This window comes from Quercus robur, chromosome 3 (genome assembly GCF_932294415.1).
Source record: "Quercus robur chromosome 3, dhQueRobu3.1, whole genome shotgun sequence".
Classification (NCBI taxonomy): Eukaryota; Viridiplantae; Streptophyta; class Magnoliopsida; order Fagales; family Fagaceae; genus Quercus; species Quercus robur.
The window spans coordinates 10591874-10613951 of NC_065536.1; the positions used below are offsets into that span (position 1 = coordinate 10591874).

The following is a 22078-nucleotide window of genomic DNA, read 5'->3' on the forward strand; positions in this document are numbered from 1 at the left end:
GCTGCAAGTTATATCTTTTTCAAAATTTTAGTTAAATAAAAATTTTCTTGGATTTTTCTTTTTGTTTGTAAAGGCCCAATATATTGTTAAAAGGACCAAAGTTTGTAGTAGCCTAAGACTACAACTTTCACTAAACAAATTAACATGATTAAATATTTTGAAAATCTAACCGTTGAATTGTATATTTTTTATGTTCTTAAAACACATGTCAAGTTTCATATCAATCGAATGTTATTTACTATTTTATCCGTAAACTTATTTTTTGCATATAATTTTAGACTATAAAAATTAGAAAATTAAACATTTGATTGATGACATAAGCTATTGATCTTTAATCTTCTTAAAGTTTTGCAAGTAGGGAGGATATAAGAAAAAAATGCAATCTATTTGTGAAATTGTTAAAATTCATATCCTATAAGAAAATATTGAGTGGAGTTGTAGTCTTAATTTACAACTAAGTTTGTTGCTATACTTTGTCCAAAGTTTAATTATATTAGGCTTAAAAAAATTTAGGGTGGTCACACATTTTTTTTAAGGTAAAAAAATCATAAAATTTTTTAATTTTATATATAATAATGATTTTTTTTCCATGCCAGGATGGTCCTATGACCACCCTGACTCTAAGGTGGAGTCGCTAGTGGTTTGCCTCTTTCTCAAATCAGAGGTTTTTTTTTTTTTAAATTTATTTTCTTTATATTTTCTCTAAAATGAATTAATAAAATATAATGAATTATACTTGATGTTCCAACAAAATTTTTAATTAAATTTTTATTCCATGTGGCAGTACATGTGTCATATGATGTGGCATACAAATAATTTTTTATTTTCACTATTAGCCACATTTACATTTTTCATTTGTTATTTAATGGCAATGACTACTTTGACACATTACCAAAAGGATAGGGACTCTATTGACACATTCAAAATATTAGGGTTCAAATTGATATTCAGTGTAAAGGTTAGAGACCAAACTTGTAATATACCCAACATTTTATTTTTGCCCTTAACCAAAAGCTGACACAAGCATCAATGATGCATGTCGAGTACCATTTTCATAAATGATTGCATTGTAATGTATTAAGAAACAATGATTTTGTGTTTTTGTCTCTATTGATGGTTTGTTATACTAAATGTATGCTTATTTATTTTTTATTTTTGAAACAAATGTATGCTTATTTAGAATTTCATAATGATATATATATTTGTTTATACTTTCGTCTATCTTAACTCTAAGTTTTGGCTCTATCGCTGCATACATTTATGAATAAAGATTACAAGCTAATCCTAAGATGTTAGATTTTAGTTGGTGAATTCCATGTATGAAACGTATATGCATTTATTTTTTCTTCTTTTGTGAAATTATTAGACAATTAGACATTTAGTCGGCTACAAACTTCAAATTATTAGACAATTAAAGATAAGACAAAGTTTTGTTACAAACTTGATTGTAGTCTAAGATTACAATTTTACTAAATATCGTTTTATTAAATATGAATTTTGACAAATCTATTATTAGATTATATCTTTTTATATCCCTCACAAAATTTTCAAGATATCAAAGATCAATAACTATGTTATCAATCAATTATTCAAACTAGCATGTAACTCCATACATATACATAGATACACTTAAAGGTATACAATAAAATGCATAATATAATTCCTATATATATATATATAATTTAAATACTATTAATAGTCATTTTTATATTTTGTTAACTCTTTAAAAAATTTCGTAAGAATATTATTAGGTATAAAATGTAAATTATCTATTTTTATTTATTTATTATTGTGAAGCACCTTTTTTTTTTTTTTTTTTTTTTTTACGATTCATTTATTCTACACTCTTTGATTTTTGTATTTAATAACTCACTTGGATAAATATTTATAATGTGGTCCCACATTTGATTCTAAAATTAAGAAATAAAACTCTTTAATAATAAATAATTTAGGACACATAGCGCAAAATTGAAACTCTAATTTGGAATTTTAATTTGAGTTTCTCTCAGCTTCACCTATTATTATTATTATTATTATTATTATTATTATAAATTACAAGTTTTTGTTGTCTAAAATTATGTAAAAAAAAAGTTTATTGATCATATAGTAAATAATATCTGATTGATACAAAATTTGACATGTTTGGTAAGAGCGTAAAGAGCATTCAATCTAATGGTTAGATTTTTAGAATATGTTGCAATGTTAATTATTTTAAAGGAAGTGTAGTTTTGGGCTACAACTAAGAAGTGTAACTTTTATGTAAAGCTTGTCTAGGACTAGCCTTAGACCGTGTAACTCCTATATATACCCTACCAAAGCAGCATCTAGATAGCTTAAAAGAGTATGAAGGAATGAATGAATTGATGTGTAATGAAAAATAAAAGAAAAGAATCAAATGATCTCTTTCTTTTCTTGGATGTTAAATGTAAAGAGAACGAATATTAGGAAAGAAAAAAACATTATGGAACTTCATTATCATTATACATACCTTACTTATTCTTTGCTTTTTATTTGTGATTTAATCTAATAGGGTAAACATCTATTTTGACTTTTTTTTTTTTTTTTTAAATAGGAAAAGTGTGGCTACATGGTGGCTACAAATTTTACTAAAAAAAATTAACATGATTACATATTTTGAAAATCTAACCATTAAATTACATGTTCTTTATTTTTTTAACACACATATTCAATTTGTGTCAATCGACTGTTATTTACTATTCTATTCTTTGAAATTATTTTTTATGCATAATTTTAAATTACAAAAACTTGAAATTTAAATGTTTGATTAATGACATAACTATTGATTTTTGATCTTTTGGAAATTTGGCAAGTATAAAAGATATAAGAAAAAAAAAACCGTTGGTGGATTTGTCAAAATTCACATCCAAAATATGTAAATGTATGCGCATTTCTTCTACAATTAAGCAATTTTGGTTGGGATTAAGTTTGTTGATTCATTAATTTACTGGTAAGCCACCAACAATTTTGGCATTTTTTGCACTTGCAAATAGTTTTTCTCTTTTGGTGGAAGATCAAGTTAACTTTAGCTGTAGTGGTGGTGACTGAATAGGTCTTACTGGCTAAAATAGTGGATAGTGTTAGTACGGACAAGCAAGCAAAAAGAAAGAAAATGTAAATGGCAGTAAGAATTCTAGACATGGATCAAAAAAAGATTAAATAAAAGAGAATATATAAGTCTAATTTGGCAAGCAAATCATAAATCCATTACCTTATTTCTCTTGTTCCACATGAATCATATAAGTCTAAAGTGGCAAGCAAGCATAAATGCTTTGCTTTGCTTTGCCTACTTCTCTTTTTTTGGCACAATGGCATAACAATCCTCTATATATATTAGAAGTTCTAAATGAGTTCTACAAATTTGGCTTTCACAAAACTAAAATTGAGGCTAACTTGGAACCTTTCTTAGGGTGTTTTGAAGCCAAAATATGGCTCTTATTCAAGTAAGTATTGATATTTGCTTTTGCAAATTTGTTCATAAGTGTGTGTGTGTATTTTTTCTATTGTTATTTAGAAATGATAGAGTGCTTTGCTTGCTTAAAATTTGTCATATAGATGTCAAATGTGGTAAAATTTCATCACACTTGAAATTGACACTATTGTGTGAGATATATTATTGCTAAATGGTTTAGTTTATGTTACATTTAATATACGTTTGGTAAAATGTATATCACTTAAATAACTTATTTCTTGAATCTAAGTTTTTATTAATATCTATAATAGGTTAATTACATGTAATATTTGAAAATAATTAGTTGTTATTTACTATTAAGTGTATAAGATTAATTTATTATGTTAGAATACACACCCAAAAAAAAAAAAAAAAACTTATAAGTACGCTTCATAGATCAGTAAGTTTTAAATGCCTAATTACCTTTATATTAGAAAATAATAATAATAAAAAATCACCTTAGCAAGATGGTTGTAGAAAAGAAATTTATTCCAGTGGGTTTAGGAAACTATTGTTATTAAAAAAAAAAAAAAGGAATATAATTTTTTTTTTAAATTTACCCAAAGTCTAATTTGAATCCATTCCTTATCAAATATTCATTTTGTCTCATATTGATAGTAAGATAGTTTACATTCCTTCCCGAATGTTAACCACTCATTTTTTTCCCTCTATTTATCATATGTGGTGAAGAGAGTTTTTGAAATTAAATTTTCTTCATCAAGAACATCCGGTAGTGTCATTGGGTTTTAAAACTCTTGTCAAAATATTAAAAGACATAAAGATTAAGGGAGTGATAGATTGAGCAACCAAAATTTAAAAAAAAAAAAAAAAAAAAAAAAAAAAAAAAAAAAAAAAGAAGAAAAAAAAGAAAAGAAGATTAAGAGAATGATCTAATGGAAAAAAAGGCATAGCTTTTATTCAAGTAGAAACTACACAATTACAAATAAGAAATTACCTTGTTGCATTTCTAATGGTAAAATTAGAGTAACATTGAACCATTTTCGTGTAAGCTTTAAGTGAAATTCTAAACAATTTCACTCTTTCATTTTTGTATATCCAAATAAAATTTCTTGCTAAAATTTCTCCTGAAGGCTTTGTTGGATTAGCTTTATTGTTTTGAGTTATGTTAGTTGATCTGGATTAAGTAAAAAATTGCCTAAAAAATAAACTATATCAAATATAAAGGCAAACTTAACTTCACTTTTTACTTGATATATTGAACAAAGACAAACTTAAAACTGGGTTTGACATTTTCATTAATGATGACAATTGACATAAAATGGGAAGAATAAAGTAAAAAATGACAATTGACATAATATTTATTTTTAACTTATTAGGTGCATTGCTTTTAATTAAAAAAAATTATCATTTTATTTTATTTATTTGAAATTTTAAGAAATTAGTTAAAAGACTTCCTATATATGTGAATACGATAATGTTAAGTTTTTCACTTTTGAACATTGCCACCCACCATTTTTAACATTATAGAATTGAAAATACCCACCCGGCCCAACCCATGCCTTCAAAATTTCGTAATTTCATTGTAAATCCAATTTCTTTACTTATTTTTATTAGACCCACTCAATTCCGAAAAAACCCAGCCGTGCAAACCCATCCTTTAAAACAAAGTCGAACACCTCATTCCCATTAAAAAAAGAAAAGAAAAAAAAGAGTCCGACACCTGATGTGCTGCTTATTACTAGTCACGCCCAAAATCCTCCTCCGTATACTCTCTCTCTGTAAGTAACGGTATGAACCCAAACCAAAAAGCTTTGAGTCTTTTTGTTATTAAAATCCTATTTATGTATAATCACCTCAATATCTCTAATATTTGGTAAGGAAGGTAATTGTAGGAAATAAAATTATTCCAATAGTGGATTTAACAATTTTTTTTTTTTTAGAAGAACCTAATCCCTATTAAATTTTGTCCCATAAAGATAGTTTACATTCTTTTTTGAACTAAGCTACAAAATCTTGTCAAAATATTATAAAGATTAAGGGAGTGGTAGAATGAGCATTAAAAAAAAAAAAAAAATTAAAGAGAGTGATTGAATGAAAGAAAGAGACACACCACACAAAAAAAAGAAAAAGAAAAAAAAGCCGTTATTCTTATTATTTATCCAAAGAAATAATATTTTCCTAGTCAAGTAAAAAAAATCACGTTTTTATTATAATGAAATCAATTTATAGAATTCCTAATCCTATGTCTATGTCAATAGATTGTAGCTTATTAAAATTGTCTTCCACTTTTAACATTGCAAAATTGAAAAGACCCACCCAACAAAAATACCCACCCGGGCCAAACCCATGCCTTTTAAACAATCTGGTCCGAATAGAAATCTTCCCCCAAATCCTCTGTATATGCTCTGTGACTGTAAGTAATGGTATGAACAGAACCCAAACCAAAAGCTTTGAATCATCAGTTTTTGTTATTAAAATCCAAACTCCAAAATGGGTCATTTTACCTGGAAATTTAAAGAAAATGGTGTGTTGTTAGATAGATTCGAAACCAATTCTGACGCATCACTATTTTGATGATTATGTCATAGAAAGAAGAAGATGGAGGAGCCGCAGCAGCAGCACCTTCTACATTTTTCTGATTCAAAGCATCCCCTGGTCTTCGATCAAGATAGCAGATATGGACTTACTTGTTGTGGGTGCCAAGAATCAGTTTATGGTCCTAGCTACTATTGTCGAGAAGGTGGATTACAGCATTGGATAGACACCACTCATCATAAATCATGTGCGGAATTGCCGCTTGGGTTGCACCATCCCTTGCACCCAATCCATCCTCTCATTCTCTTTGATGAAAAGACACATTATCCTGAAGAAGAAGAAGAACACAAACAAAAGACCAAATGCCAGCTCTGCAATGAATCTCGCCGACAATACACTTATCGCTGTTACCGCTGCGACTTCAACCTTCACGCCACATGTGCTTCTTTTATAACGGTATGAACCCAAACCAAAAGCTTTGAATCATCAGTTTTTGTTATTAAAATCCAAACTCCAAAATGGGTCATTTTCCATGGAAATTTAAAGAAAATGGTGTGTTGTTAGATAGATTCGAAACCAATTCTGACGCATCACTATTTTGATGATTATGTCATAGAACAACAAGATGGAGCAGCCGCAGCAGCAGCAGCACCTTCTACATTTTTGTGATTCAAAGCATCCCTTGGTCTTCGATCAAGACGACAGAAGAGGATATAGTTGTGACGGGTGCCAAGAATCAGTTTATGGTCCTGCCTACTACCGCAGGGACATCAGTCTTCATAAATCATGTGCGGAATTGCCGCTTGGGTTGCACCATCCCTTGCACCCAATCCATCCTCTCATTCTCTTTGATGAAAAGACACATTATCCTGAAGAAGAAGACAAAGAAAAGACCAAATGCCAAGTCTGCAATGAATCTCGCCGACAATACACTTATCGCTGTTACCGCTGCGACTTCAACCTTCACGCCACATGTGCTTCCTTACCGCCCACCATCCAATCTTCTCAAGTCCACCACCACCCATTAACCCCCTTTTGGAAGTGGATGTCGTTCACTTGTGACCTTTGTGCCAAAGAAGTCAAGGGTATACCTAATCAGTGTGCCCTATGTAATTACTGCATTCATAATACTTGTGCTTCTTTGCCACGAAATTACCAGTCGAAGCCACCGCCCTGCCTACTCCTCTCTGGTATCTCTCTCTCTTTCTCTCGTTTCTCTTATTCAGTCACACCGATTGACGGCAGAAGCGCTGTTCCGATTACCACCCGTGATCTTTACACCGATTGACCTAGTTGATTTCGAAGAAGATGATGAAATTCTCTCTGCAATCCAAAAAGCCCTCTTCTTCTGTAAAACCTAAACCCATTATCAAACCCTCCGAAGATTCCAAGCAAGTTCAATTCATTACCGAATTCGACGCCTCTTCCAAAACCACCCAACCCAAAAGACCCATTCCAGTAATCGCTCCCATCGAGAACGAATGGAGACCTCACAAACGCATGAAGAATCTCGAACTCCCGATCTCCTCTTCCGCCGCCGCCGCCGCGCCGCCACTCTCCTTCGAGGCCGCGGCACCTGACTCCCTCGATGACAAGACTGCCATATCCTACGGCCTCACTATCCGCAACAACAAAACCCCAAAATCCGAATCCAATGGCGGCGGCGTCCACGAACAAGAACTGCTGCCTCCGCCTCCGCCTCCGCCTCCGCCTCGCTCGGGTGTGGAGAACATGATGCTACAGAAGCTGAGGGATGATTTGCAGAGGTTACCTGAAGATAATGGTTTTCAAGAGTTTGATGATACGCCGGTTGAGGGTTTCGGCAAGGCTTTGCTCGCCGGATACGGATGGAAAGAAGGGAGAGGGATTGGGAAGAACGCTAAAGAGGATGTTGAAATTGTTGTACAGAAGAGACACACTGGGAAGCACGGGTTAGGTTTTGTCGAGAAGGTGGACGAACCATTTAGGTTTTCTGTTGGGAAAATTGTTAGAGTAATTGCAGGGAGAGATGTGGGTTTGAAGGGTCGAATCGTTAAGGTCTTGGAGAGTAAGTCTGAGGTTGTTTTGGAGCTCTCTAAGAGTGAAGAGAAAGTGCAAGTTCGACTCGAACATCTTGCTGAATTGGGGTCTAAAGAAGAGGAGATTTGCTTGAAAAAATTGAGAGAAGCAGCATCAAATTCGAAAAAGAGGAAGATGGAGACAACGACAACGACAAAGACCACTAGCATTAAGGCTTCTTGGCTTAAGAGTCACATTCGGGTTAGGAAGGAAACCTGAAATATCTGAAAAACTAAACCCCCTCCCCAAAGGATCGGCCTTAAAGGTGCCGCACCTGGAATTCCTGCCCGAGTTGGGCAATGGAAACCATCGCTCCATTCTCCTGAGGCAATGAGAAAGTCATCCTTCATCGTTTTATTGGATACGGGGAGGCAGGAGATTAGCTTAACGACCTCGGACCGAGATTTAAGGTAATACCCTCCCTTCTCGACGTAGTGGCACTTGTACAAATGAACCACATCATGCCAGGTCAGGCCTAGACCCATTCGCTCGTTTAAGACATCTATGCAGCCTAATACCCTAAACATGTTTGGAGTGCACTGATGCGGTGTCAACCTATGGTGGAACAAGTAGTCCCAGGTAATCCTACGCATGGGGAGTTTCATTCCTCATTCTATAAAGGCAATCATAGAAATGACAACTTCACTCACATCTCTATCTGTCAATACTCCTTCTGGGGGACAGTACTGCAGAACCACCCCCTGCAGGATGTGGTATTTTGCCCTAAAGGCCTCCATGGCAGCTGGCGTATCTACTAGGTCCTTGAATCTACCCATCTAAGTTGAACTGGAGGGAAGAGAATAAAAACCGAGGAGAAAAGTGAAATCCGAGGAGAAATTCAAAACAACGAAACGAACGGAACTTATGAGTATTTCACAAACGATCAGTAAGATGCTTGGAAATCTCTTCTAGGAAGGACGCTTCGTAGAAACGGTTATGGAAATTTGAAGAACGGAAGTGTTCGTAGATCTCTGGGCGTTGGAGTTCTCTGGACTTCTGATATGCAGATAAAAAAGAAAAAATGAGCCTCTCTAGTGCTTTATATAGCAAGAGAGAGAAAAAGAAAATCACTCCCGCTCAAGAATTCAAGGAAAAATGCTGGCCGTCAGATCTACGCCTTGCCGTTGGATAAGGGAGACACAAAGCTACCTGGAGTAAATGGCCGCGCCTCGTAAACTGTAGCGCGTCAAAAGTGACTGCCCACACACGCGAACTAGGATCTAATTAATTTCATCCTTTGTAATGTCAAAACCCTGCTTTTCTTTTCGAAAGGAGATAAAAAACCGGAGTTTTGAGGGGCTATTGCGGGGACCGGCCCAGAATAATAGGTTAGCTGGGCCCTACGCCCGTCCAAGGACCAGTCCATCCGAGGAGACATTGTGGCCCAGGCAATCCTTATTTAGGCCCACTAGGGCAAAGAGAACATGTCCGAGGAGTAATTCCTTCTCGGACATTACAAAATCCAAATCAAAGATGCGTCCCAACCACTGTAGTCCATCCTCCAAATACGTAAAAAGGAAGGAAACCTGAAATATCTCAGCAAAGGCTGCCACCGCCACATTAAATGCATCACAACTACTCTCCTGGCCGCATTAATGAAGAGAAGACCCCTGAACAGTGCTACCTTGGCCACTGCAACTCACAAAGAATTGATAAGGGTGTCTGATGGGACAGGTGCTCAAGTAGGGGTTTGGATGATCAATAAGTGTAAAGCCCAGATAATGGGAGAGGGCCTATATAATATGTAAAAACCCCCTAAAAGAGAGGGATAGAAAAAAAAAAAAAAAAAAAAAAAAGGGAATGAACACAGGAGAGAAATTTTATTGTATGAATATATGCCTATGAATAAAGTTTCAAGCCTGATCACTTGAGAGAGATCTTTCTTCACGTCCATCTTTTGCGCTCTTGTTTCTGTATTTCCTTAACCCATGCAACAAACCATCTAAGCTAACTGAAACCAAGTTCTTTAGCCCATACTCTACAAAAAAATTCATTATGTGGGACTTCTTGGGCCAAGACTTATCCGACAAGGATTGGACCATTAAAATTGTGCCCCTACATATATATATATATATTTGTAAATAATCTAACTTTTATCTTTTTTTTTTAAAAAAAATAGCTTTTAACTTTTTGTAAAACATTTAACGTAAAAGTTATCAAAAACCATTTATTTTGATTAAAACTACGCAAATAAGCAAAAGCCAAACACACACTTGAGGCTCTTGTGAGTTGACCATTTGAAGTCCTTGCTAATTCAAACTTTGTTTGATTAGTCTCAAGTTTAAGGATTTACACATTGTACTTTCATTTTTAAATTTCTATTTGAGTTTTTTTTTTTTATATTTTTTTATTTTTTTTTTATTTTATTGTTTTAGGTACTTTTGTGTTCTCTATCACAAACATAGAGTACTAGTTCCTTTCTTGATAAAAATTTTATTACTTATAATAAAATTAAAAATAGAATAGATGTATTACCATTGTTGTTGATTTTTTTTTAAAAAAACAACTTTAACTATTTTTTAGGTGTTTTATTTTACTTTTGACGTCAAAAAAAAATTGTCTTCCACTTTTAACATTGCAAAATTGAAAAGACCCACCCAACAAAAATACCCACCCGGGCCAAACCCATGCCTTTTAAACAATCTGGTCCGAATAGGAATCTTCACGCCCAAATCCTTTGTATATGCTCTGTGACTGTAAGTAAGTAACGGTATGAACCCAAACCAAAAGCTTTGAATCATCAGTTTTTGTTATTAAAATCCAAACTCCAAAATGGGTCATTTTACATGGAAATTTAAAGAAAATGGTGTGTTGTTAGATAGATTCGAAACCAATTCTGACGCATCACTATTTTGATGATTATGTCATAGAACAACAAGATGGAGCAGCCGCAGCCACAGCCACAGCAGCACCTTCTACATTTTTCCCATTCAAACCATCCCTTGCTCTTCTTTCCAGACTACGGAGGTGGATTTACTTGTTGTGGGTGCCAAGAATCAATTTATGGTCCTGGCTACTGTTGTAGGGAATGCTAGGATGAAAATTACTACCGGCATCATAAATCATGTGCAGAATTGCCGCTTGGGTTGCACCATCCCTTGCACCCAATCCATCCTCTCGTTCTCTTTGATGAAAACACACATTATCCTGAAGAAGAACACAAACAAAAGACCAAATGCCAACTCTGCAATGAATCTCGCCGACAATACACTTATAGCTGTTACCGCTGCGACTTCAACCTTCACGCCACATGTGCTTCCTTACCGCCCACCATCCAATCTTCTCAAGTCCACCACCACCCATTAACCCCCTTTTGGAAGTGGATGTCGTTCACTTGTGACCTTTGTGCCAAAGAAGTCAAGGGTATACCTAATCAGTGTGCTTTATGTAGTTTATGGTTTCATAATAGTTGTGCTTCTTTGCCGGGCAAACTCAAAGTTATTCGTCACAAGCACCTCCTCCACTTCACCCATTCTTATCTTGAAGTTGGACTCCATCAATCCGACTCCCGATTCTGTCAGCTCTGTGTTCAAAAGGTGAACACAAACTACGGGTTTTACTATTGCTCTAAATGTGATTTCGTTGCCCACCTCGATTGTGCTGCGGACTACAAAAATAGGGAGAACAAAAATTTGCAGGAACTTAAAGAGGGGGAGAATGAAGATCCAGAGCTCGATCAATCTGTTAACTCGGTAACTTACGAAGTCAAAAATATCAAAGTGGGGGAGGACGGAATTGAAATAGTCACAGAAATCCATCATTTCAGTCATGAGTATGACTTAAAGCTTTCGGATGATGAGGTTCCAAATATTGAAAAATGCGACGGGTGCGTACAAGCTATTTTCCCTCCCTTTTATAGTTGTGTAAATTGTAGCTTCTTTCTACATGAATCTTGCGCTAAATTACCAAAGAAAAAGAGACACCCGCTTCATCAACACCCACTCACCCTCTTCCATGTGAATATGACATTTGTGTGTTATGCCTGTAAAGGTAGTTTCAATGGCTTCATCTATTGATGTGGAATATGCCGGTTTAAACTTGATGTTCCATGTAGTTTAATCTCAAACATCCTTTCCCACCCTGGTCATGAGCATCAACTTCTTCTCTCAAGCATAGAATCTGAACATAATTGCAGTTGTTGTGATTCTAAAATTTCCCCAATATTCCATTGTACCACTTGCAAATTTGCTTTGGATTTCAAATGTGCAACACTACCACACACTGCAAGGTACAAACAACATGAGCATCCCTTCACTCTCCGTTATACTGCTGAAGATGAATCCGGTGAATATTATTGTGATATCTGTGAAGAAGAACGCAACCCAAAGCATTGGTTCTACTATTGTGCAAATTGCGATTATCCTGCACATACCAAATGTATTCTTGGAAAAAACCCAAATGTCAAGTAATGCATATGATGGTCACCTATTTGGAGGTGTTAACACATTTGACTGTCACCCACACACCATTACTTTCATTGAGGAAATTATAGACTGCCCTCAATATACTAGTTCTTGCAAAGAGTTGATCTATCAATGGGCCCAATGTAATTTCTAGATGCACTTTTATTGTTTATAGAAAGAAAAATATTGTTTAAATTTTTATTCTATACTAAACATAGTACACAGAATTTTTGGCGCATGAAATCTGTAATTCTTATTCTATTTATTTTATTTTATTTACTTTTGAACTTAAGCTTAGCTTATTAGGATTGTTGTTTCGTACCTCTCAAATGGCCACAACATTTAATATATTGTCACATTTACTAAATTTAATTTTTGGTCCTACAAGCAACTTACTAAATTCTTCATTGAACCTACCAATCTGGATGCTGGCACTAACCTTGAGATGAGTTTTTTCTCTATTTGTTTTAGTATGTTTGGTTTCTTGAACGACATTTAAGCTGGTTGTTGGTGTTTATGCTTGTTTAGTTGTTGGGACATTGGTCAATTCCCAATGATGTGACCATTTTGGGGCTATGGATGGCGTTTGGAGGTGTATCCTACCTTTTTGAAAAAACGCCTTAGAAACCTTTTCTTAAATTGCATCAATTACAAAATATACAAGTAGTTTAGGCTCATAAGTTTAAAATGCAACATTGTTTTTGGTAAATTTGATTGTTATTTTGTGGCAACCATAATTAATAGTTATTCCTAAATAATTTTTTTTTTTTGAAGTTATATAGAATTTTCCTAGAAGTAATTGTTAGTAAAATTTTAAGTTGGACTTTTCTTCTAAAAGATGTCTACTATTTTGCTTAAATAATACATGATATGCCAAAAATGTTAACTTTGCTGGATTCCAAGTGTGAAGAAATCGAATTAGATGGAGGGGAAAGTTGTGGCCTTCAAAATAGTTTGTCAGGGCAACTATGCAGTCTTAGAGAATATAAGAATTCACAAAAGTAGGTAGCCAAACCTAGAAAGGATGGTCTTCCTCTGAATTTATAATCAATTAAGTCAATTTATTTTTGTTTACTTCCCTTATGTGCTATTAATTTTCTTTTGGCAATGGACCCACTGGAGCATTGGAGGAGTGATGTCACCATCCAGGTAGAAATTGCTCCTTCACCCATCTACTGGCCTGAGAAATATTGTAAGAGTTTCAATCTTATTTCCTAAAAAAAAAAATTACTTTAGATTGTGGTGTAACAAGTGGGATTTATTAAAGTCATATATTTTGTGAAATTTCTTTCGAATGTCTGAAATTCTATGCGCTATTTATTCATTGAATTGCATACAGTTTTTACAACAATCATATGTGGAGGCAACAGATTTGTTTAACTTGAAAGGGTGAAAAAATTGTGAACAATTCTATAATGGTGAAATTTCTTTATAACCTTTGATATGATTTGTTGCATATGTAACTCAACCTTGCTTTTATTGTTGCAAATGATGAATTGCATATATTTGTGTAATGTTTTAGTGAGCTCTAAAGATGTCAAAGCTGATTAAAATTGAAATGGTAGAGCAACTCAAGGATTTATTTTATAACCTTGTATGTAGGTAACAGTGTTGGGTCATAGACTGTTTATTTCTAGCAAAGATGTTGGCACTTACAAGAAAGGTGGGTTTATCTTTGACGGAATGCTCTGAGATGGAGTATTTAGATATACAATAGAAGCAGGGGATAGAGTATATTCACTACTGCTTGAAGTAGAATGCATTGAAGAAATGAAGAAATCTTATACCGGATCTGATTAATTGATTAAGACAAGAATAATGGAGAACAAGATCCATACTTATCTTGAGTCTTTCTAATTAGTAGAGTCATTCAAGTTTTGATGCCGCAGTGAGCTTTCTAATCTGAGATTGGAATAATATTGATTTAAGGAAAATTGAGTGGCCATGAGAAGAATGGGTGGTGGAATGACTGTAAAGGAATGACTGGTTAGAGGGAGTTCCCCCTCTAAGAATTGTTTTTTTGTTTAAACGGTCATTTTTTTTTTAAACAGAAAAAACTCTATTGAAAACCAAAACAGGCAAAAAACAGAACAGCAGTGGGACTGCCAATAACTTACTGACATGCCTCCTCCAAGGTTACATTTACAACAGCAGATGGGCTATTCCCTAAATCAAAAGATTCATAAATAGAGTTAAGCATTGACCATCTAGCTAAGGAGTGGGCTGCTCTGTTTGCAATGCTCATGAAAGATTCTTATCAAATTTTTGCAAACGTGCTCATAAACCACAAATTTGTTCTAAAAAACAACTTGGTTTCTACACTTCCATACCCATTCAATTACGAGAGCACCAAACCTGCTCATAAATATCAATGATGAAGCTCGTGAGCTTATTAGTATTGCTTGGCTTTGTTTCACTTAAAATTTTCAAATTGAATGATGTGGGTATATATATTTTCATTATTATTAAGCGCTTTTGAAAGCAATACTATAGTTATTTGAGACATATAATACTCGAAACTTTAAGCTATTGGCTAATGTTAGCACAACAATGCTATTTTCACATTTTGTTGCACACCTATTTTCACACTTGACCTCTAGGCCTTCATTTTATATTAAAACAATGATCACATTTCCATGAAATTCAAAACTATTCTCATTTTCCTGTGTTACTCATGTTAACTCATTTTGTAATTTGGCATGTAGTCTCTGTCATAATCAAGTATACATGCTATAAGATGCTACACTTATTTATGTTGGGACCCTTCTTCCTCCCTTTTGTTTTCTTCCCAATTACTTGTGTTTAGTTGAACTTCTTCATGTAATGGCTTCCTATCCCATGTCATCTTTTAGGTCACTACTCTGGACATTAGTAGATGTAGAGTAACCATTTGCCATGGCAATTCAAATTTTTGGACCGGAGTGTTGGTTTGATCTGAATTTGAGCCTTTATTTTATTTTATTTTTGCACCATTATTTATAGTCTTTGAGAGATGGAGTGAGGTTAAGGAACCAATTGGCATTCATTTGGAGCACTGTTAAAACTTTATGTTGCTTGTACCTAAGTTATCAAGCTTTGGGGTATGGTTTTTGAGTGATGCATTTTTACAAATTTTGAATTTTATTCTTCCACATTATTGTAATTTCTTTTGGTAGGCAGCATTGTTGTAATTTCCTTTTAGTCATATTTAAATCAATTTTTCCTCTTTTTGAGTTACACTCTCTTCCTTTTTTCTCAAATATGTGGATGCAGATGGTCTTTTATCCTCTAGTGGGGTTCATTAACAATATTTTAATATATTGGGTGGAAATTTAGAGAAGCATTTCAACATCTTATTCTCGGGTACTTTCATTCTTACACTCTTAAGTTAAGTTATTTAGGAAATCTTATTTTCTTTTATTTATGTATCTTTAAGTTTTGAGCGTTTTTCACTTTTTGGAATTAAATCTTTGTACTGTGTTTTTGTTTGTTCATATTTTTGCTTATACACAATCAGTACAAGTTCAACTTTTAATGCCATTGTTATAACTTAGGCAAATAGCAATTGTTACACAAGTTAATTGGAACATATTCTTGTCATAAATATTGAGATCTTTTTCTTAGAAGATCAAAAACCCAATTGTTGCAAAGGTCTGTATTGTGATTTTGATCAACTAGTTACTCCAATGTGGTGGAGGGAATGCGCATATTGCTTACCTGTTGTTTGATGAAATGGCTGTCTTCTTTGGAACAGCTTTGGCCGCACTTAAGATTGTACTCCATTAAGCGTGATTTTGTTTAGAATAACAAAAATGTGATAGGTGCATGCAAGTCATTCCAAACCCGTTTTATAGTTGTGCATAGTTTAGCTTCTTTCTTCATAAATTTTGCGTTAAATTACCTAGGAAAAAGAAACATCCACTCACTCACCTCCCAAAGACACACTAAATAAGACTGATTGTATTACTTCAATCTACCTTCAAAGGATAAGTATTAAAATGTCCAAGCATTTATTCTTCTTGTTATTAAAGTCTTCAAGACGCTTTTCACTCACTGAATTGGGAGTAGATCAGCTCTTGTGAAAATCATTTAATTGTCTTCAAACTAAAGATTAATAAGTTGCATATTCTCATATCTGGGATGGAATTTGAATTCCTTGCAACCAAGAATCCTTTTTTTAGCACCTGAGTTAGGAACTCCGTTGCTAGCAGAAACAAATAAGGGGACAATGATCCCTCTGTCTCATCCCCTTGGCTCCTTGAAAATAACCCGCTAGTTCTCCATTTAGATTCACATAGTATGTAGGAGTGGTAATAAATCCACAACTTGAAGGCACTGAAAAGTAAACTACCATTCCAGATTTTCCACTAAATCATAAGCTTTCCTAATTTCCACCTTGATGGTACACCTGTCTTGGCCTTATTCACATTTTCTGCTATATTCCTGCCAGGCACAATGGCAGTTTGGTTGGGGCTAGTAATATCATTCAAGCATGCTTTAAGTCTTAGTCAAGTTCTTTGTGATGCACTTATAAATTATATTTCAAAAAAATAAAAAATTGGTCTATAATTCCCCCTTGGCCCACACTTGAAGGGTTGCTCACTTTTTGGACAAGAGTCATGATTGTTGCATTCACCTCTCAAAGTAACCTACCTGAATTGAAGAATGATTGGATGGCATGGACTACATCTAAAGGGATAACAGGCCAAATTTTTTTAAAAAACAAGCTGTGAAACAATCAGGGCCTGGGGCCTTCTCTCCATCCAAAGAAAACATAGTCTGTTGGATCTCCAAACTTGGAGCTAGCATTTGCAAATTTTTCTTTGTGATCTATTGCAATTTGGAAGTGTAGAACCTGCTAAAAGTCTCCCTGTATTTCTTGAGCCAAATGCCCCTCAAAGGTGCCTAACAGATTTTAATAATAGTACCCTGAACAAAACTTGGCTCCAAACATGTTTGGAGCTATCTTTTCCAACCCATTACGTTTTGATTTATATGACTATTCATGTATATTATTTAAACAAGTCACATAACTCATTAACTATGTATATTATTTAAACAAGTCACATAACTCATTAACTAAGCCATGTGAATAAAATTATACGTGGATGGTCTCTTCAATTGCCACGTAGTGGATTGAAAAAAGATGGCTCCAAACATGTTTGGGGCCAAACTTTTTCCACCTACAACAAATCTAATTATTTCACATGTTGAGGATCTGTTATCTTTTTCCTCTGATCATCCTATAGACAAAGTATTGAGCTTTAAGCATATCTTATTTTTTAACTGCTCAATGAAAGAATGCAGCATTGTTACCCCTAATTGAGCCAACTATTTCTAGATGTTTGATTCATAAGAGCCTCCTCTCCTCTACTGATGCTCTTATAGAATTCTCCAATCTTAAATTGCAGCATCAGTGGTTGGGTTGCAAAATTCACAGTATTCTCTTTAAGTCCAACTCCTCTAGCTCATGATTGATAGTTATGCCCTCGCCCACATTCCTATCAATTTTACCTGCCGACAACAATGATTGATGTGGCAAAACAACTTTTGATAATAGATCGATCTATCTTTCGTCTTGTTATCTTATTTTCATCCAAATTCATCTTCTTTCCTATCTGCAATAAAACAAATGTATACTTGAAATACAAATATATGTTCCAAGTTGCAATTGTGTCATTGAATTATATTACACCTTTGTATTTTAAAGTTGCAGGTGGAGGTATGAAACTGTCACCAAGAATGATGTCACTATACAAATTGGTAGCGTTATTATGATTGAACACGTAGTTAAAGGTTAGAAACTTAGTTGGATTCCATTGGCAGCTCAATAGCAATACGTTAGTGGCCCTTTGAAATACTGCTGAAGCAGGAAAAAAACATTTATGTTCATGTTGGTTTTTCATACCCTGATTCAAGTTTCCTAATCTTAAGATTATATATGCCTGAGACGGCGTGGTACTCTTCACCAGTTTGAAACTGAAAAGTGAGCATATCTGCCCGATAAAACCAAAAAAAATTCTAAAACAGACAATCCCAACAATATGGTCTATTAGATTCAGTCCAACCCAAGCCCCAAAGAAGAAGATGGTGAGATTTAATTAGACAATTATGCCGATGATGTGACCATTTCAGGGCTATGGGTGGTGTTTGGGGTGTATCCTACCTTTTTGACAAAACTTCTTAGAATCCTTGAATCTTGAATTGCAGCAGTTACATAATATACAAGCTGCTTAGGCTCATAAGTTAAAAAATGCAGCATTGTTTTTGGTAAATTAGCTTGTTATTTTGTTGCAACCATAATGAATAGTTATTCCTAAATTTGAAACTGAAAAGTGAGCATATCTGCCCAATAAAACCAAAAAAAATTCTAAAACAGACAATCCCAACAATATGGTCTATTAGATTCAGTCCAACCCAAGCCCCAAAGAAGAAGATGGTGAGATTTAATTAGACAATTATGCCGATGATGTGACCATTTCAGGGCTATGGGTGGTGTTTGGGGTGTATCCTACCTTTTTGACAAAACTTCTTAGAATCCTTGAATCTTGAATTGCAGCAGTTACATAATATACAAGCTGCTTAGGCCCATAAGTTAAAAAATGCAGCATTGTTTTTGGTAAATTAGCTTATTATTTTGTTGCAACCATAATGAATAGTTATTCCTAAATACAAATTCTTTGAAGGTATATGGAATTTTCTTGAAGCAATTTTTAGTAAAATGTGAAGCTGATCTTTGCTTCTAAAAGATGTATGCTATTTTGCTTATGCATGATATGCCAAAAAATATCAACTTTGCTGCATTCCAAGTATGGAGAATTTGTCTTACATAAAGGGGAAAGTTATGGCCTTCAAAATAATCTTTGAGGGCAACTATGCAGTCTTAAAGAAGATAAGAATATACAAAAGCACGTAGCCAAACCTAGAAAGGTTGGTTTTCCTTTGATTTTTAAATGAACTAGTCGCTAACCCGTGCGATGCACAGGAAAACTATTAGAAAATAATAAAGCATGCATATATTAAAAGATAATTTAAGTTCATGTGTGCTTGCAAGGGATACATACCTAAATAGTTCTTGCGGTAGAAATAAAAGTCTTATCTTTGAGATAAAGAACTGATGTAAACAAAATAACCTTACATAAAACAAATTAAAAAAAAAAAAAAACATAAAACTGATGTCACGGGAAATTCAGCCTCATAGTAGTAATATATAAATCTCTTAAAACCTAAACCTAAACCTAAACATAAAGACTAAATATATAAACAAACTAACCTTACAAAAGCTGAACTTTATAAGTTAAAATCTATACTGTGAGTTGTAGATCTTGAATGCTATACCGTGCGTTTAGGGCTTCCTACATCTGGAGAGAGAGAGAGTTTGCAGAAATCAAAGAAAATCTCTTTATAGCTTAAGAAACACAATATACTAAAATCAAAGAGATAAAATTTTTAGAGGACAAAATATTATAGATAATTTAAAAAAATTTTGGTTTAATTTTTGAACACCGCAACTCCATAAAATTCATACTAATAATAATATTTTATGATAGCACAGTTAGAATTTTGGTTTAATTCTTGAACACTGAATTGGAAATTGATTATATAAGTATTCAATGGTGAACAAAGTACTATGTATTAATTAATATATAAACAAAACTAACCTTACAAAAATTGAACTTTATAAGCTAAAATCTATACCGTGCATTGTAGATCTTGAATGCTTTAGGGCTTCCTACGTCTGGAGAGAGAGAGTTTGCAGAAACCGTGACTTTATATTTCTTAACTTGAGAGAGGGGTAAGGTTGCTAGGGTTTTGTAGATCTTGAATGCTTTAGGGCTTCCTACGTTTGAAGAAAGAGAGAGTTTGCAGAAACCGTGGCTTTATATTTCTTAACTTGAGAGAGGGGTAAGGTTGCTAGGGTTTTGAGGAGTTATAATTTTTATTTATTTTTTATTTTTTAAATATTGTGCTGACGTGGAAAATTGTGGTGCCAGCAAAGGCTTCGGTTTTATATATATATATAGATTAAATCATTTTCTTATTGTTTACTTCCCTTACGTGCTATTAATTTCTTTTGGCAGTGGACCCACTGGAGCACTGGAGGTATGATGTCACCATCCAGGTAGAAATTACTCCTTCGCTCATTTGTTGACCTGATTAATATTGTAAGAGTTTCAACCTTATAATTTCTTTAAACAACTATACTTCAGATTATGGTGTGTATGTTTGACAGGGGGGATTGATTAAAGTCATGTATTTTGTGAAAATTTTCTACTAAATGTCAAACATTCACAAAGGAATTAAAAGTATTGTGCACTACTTATTCATTTTAATTGTATATGGTTTTTATGACAAGCAAGTGAAGGTAGCTGATTTCTTTAACCTGAAAGGGGGGAAAAGTTGTGGACAATTCTATAATGATGAAATTTCTGTAACCTTTGGTGGTTTCTTACATGTGTAACTCAGCTTTTCTTTTATTGTTGCAAATGATGAATTGCATATATTTGTGTAATCTTTTATTTTTCCACCTTATTATTGATTAGTGAGCTCTAAAGATGGTGCCATAACAGTGATGGGTCATAGACTGTCTATTTCTAGCGAAGATGTTGGCTCTTCCAAGATTCTTAGGACTAAAAAAAAAACTATTAGGGTTCTATTTAAATTAATAGATTTTATATTTTGTGGACAAATCTTAGCTAAATTATCCAAGTTTAACTGTGAAAGAGCAATACTAGTAATAAAAAGTTGCAAGAACTTCCATGCAATTAAAAAAAAGTACACGAAGTCAATATTATGATATTACATTTCTAATTGTTGAAGCCATGCAATTGAGAGAAACAGGACCAACATTGAAAACCTCACCTTCAACTAAAAGATTATTAGAAAGTTGGTCCACAGATTTGATCTCTTCAAATGCTATTTTCTTTTACCTTTTGTTTTGGTTTGGTTCTCAACCTGGTCTTTGTTGAAGAGAAAGTCCAACTCCAAGGAAACAGACAAGTCATTATGATGAAATTTACCACAAGTTTCCTGCCTTGTCATTATAATTTTACTAGTAAGCCCTTGCCTTGACTCTTTGAAATTATTTTTTTGATAGGTACTATATAATAGAGCTCATGATATTGTAAAGTGGATAAGAGTAAGACTCCATATCCACAAGCTACCAAATTCTAGAGCTTCATATGTTATAGCTGCATCTCTATTTCTCTGGGTACAACAAGGTACATTCTCTTTGGAACCCTTTAGTTAGTTTTCTATTATTATATATGCCTCCATGCCTATGAAGTGGGATTGAGTTTCTAGATTTGTGTTATTAGATCATGATATTTTGAGATTTATGTTCTTGGATCATGCTGTTTTAATACTTGTGATCTTACTCAAAATTATGTGTTCATAGTCCTACTGATTTGCTGCTATTTAATTAAGTATGTTTTGAGGCGAATCTAGGTCCATATTTCAACTTCAAAACCCCACAGATTCATGTCTCAACAAATTAGCACCTTTGTATAATCTTTAAACGAAGTAATTATCATAAACGTTTTTCAGAAATTCAATCAACAAGGTGTTCATGGGAAATTCCTTAAGGTGGTATAAGCAGGGTCGAGTTTACCTCCAGTAACACTTTAACAGGAGATATCCATTTCTTTTAATGGGATGCTGCCACATCACCTAT

At 33.9% G+C, this 22078-nt stretch overlaps 1 pseudogene; it reads left to right on the forward strand.

Annotated features, from left to right (window-relative positions):
* Positions 1-5824: 5824 nt before the first annotated feature.
* LOC126717014 (uncharacterized) lies at positions 5825-12614 on the forward strand (annotated as a pseudogene).
* The last annotated feature ends 9464 nt before the right edge of the window (positions 12615-22078 follow it).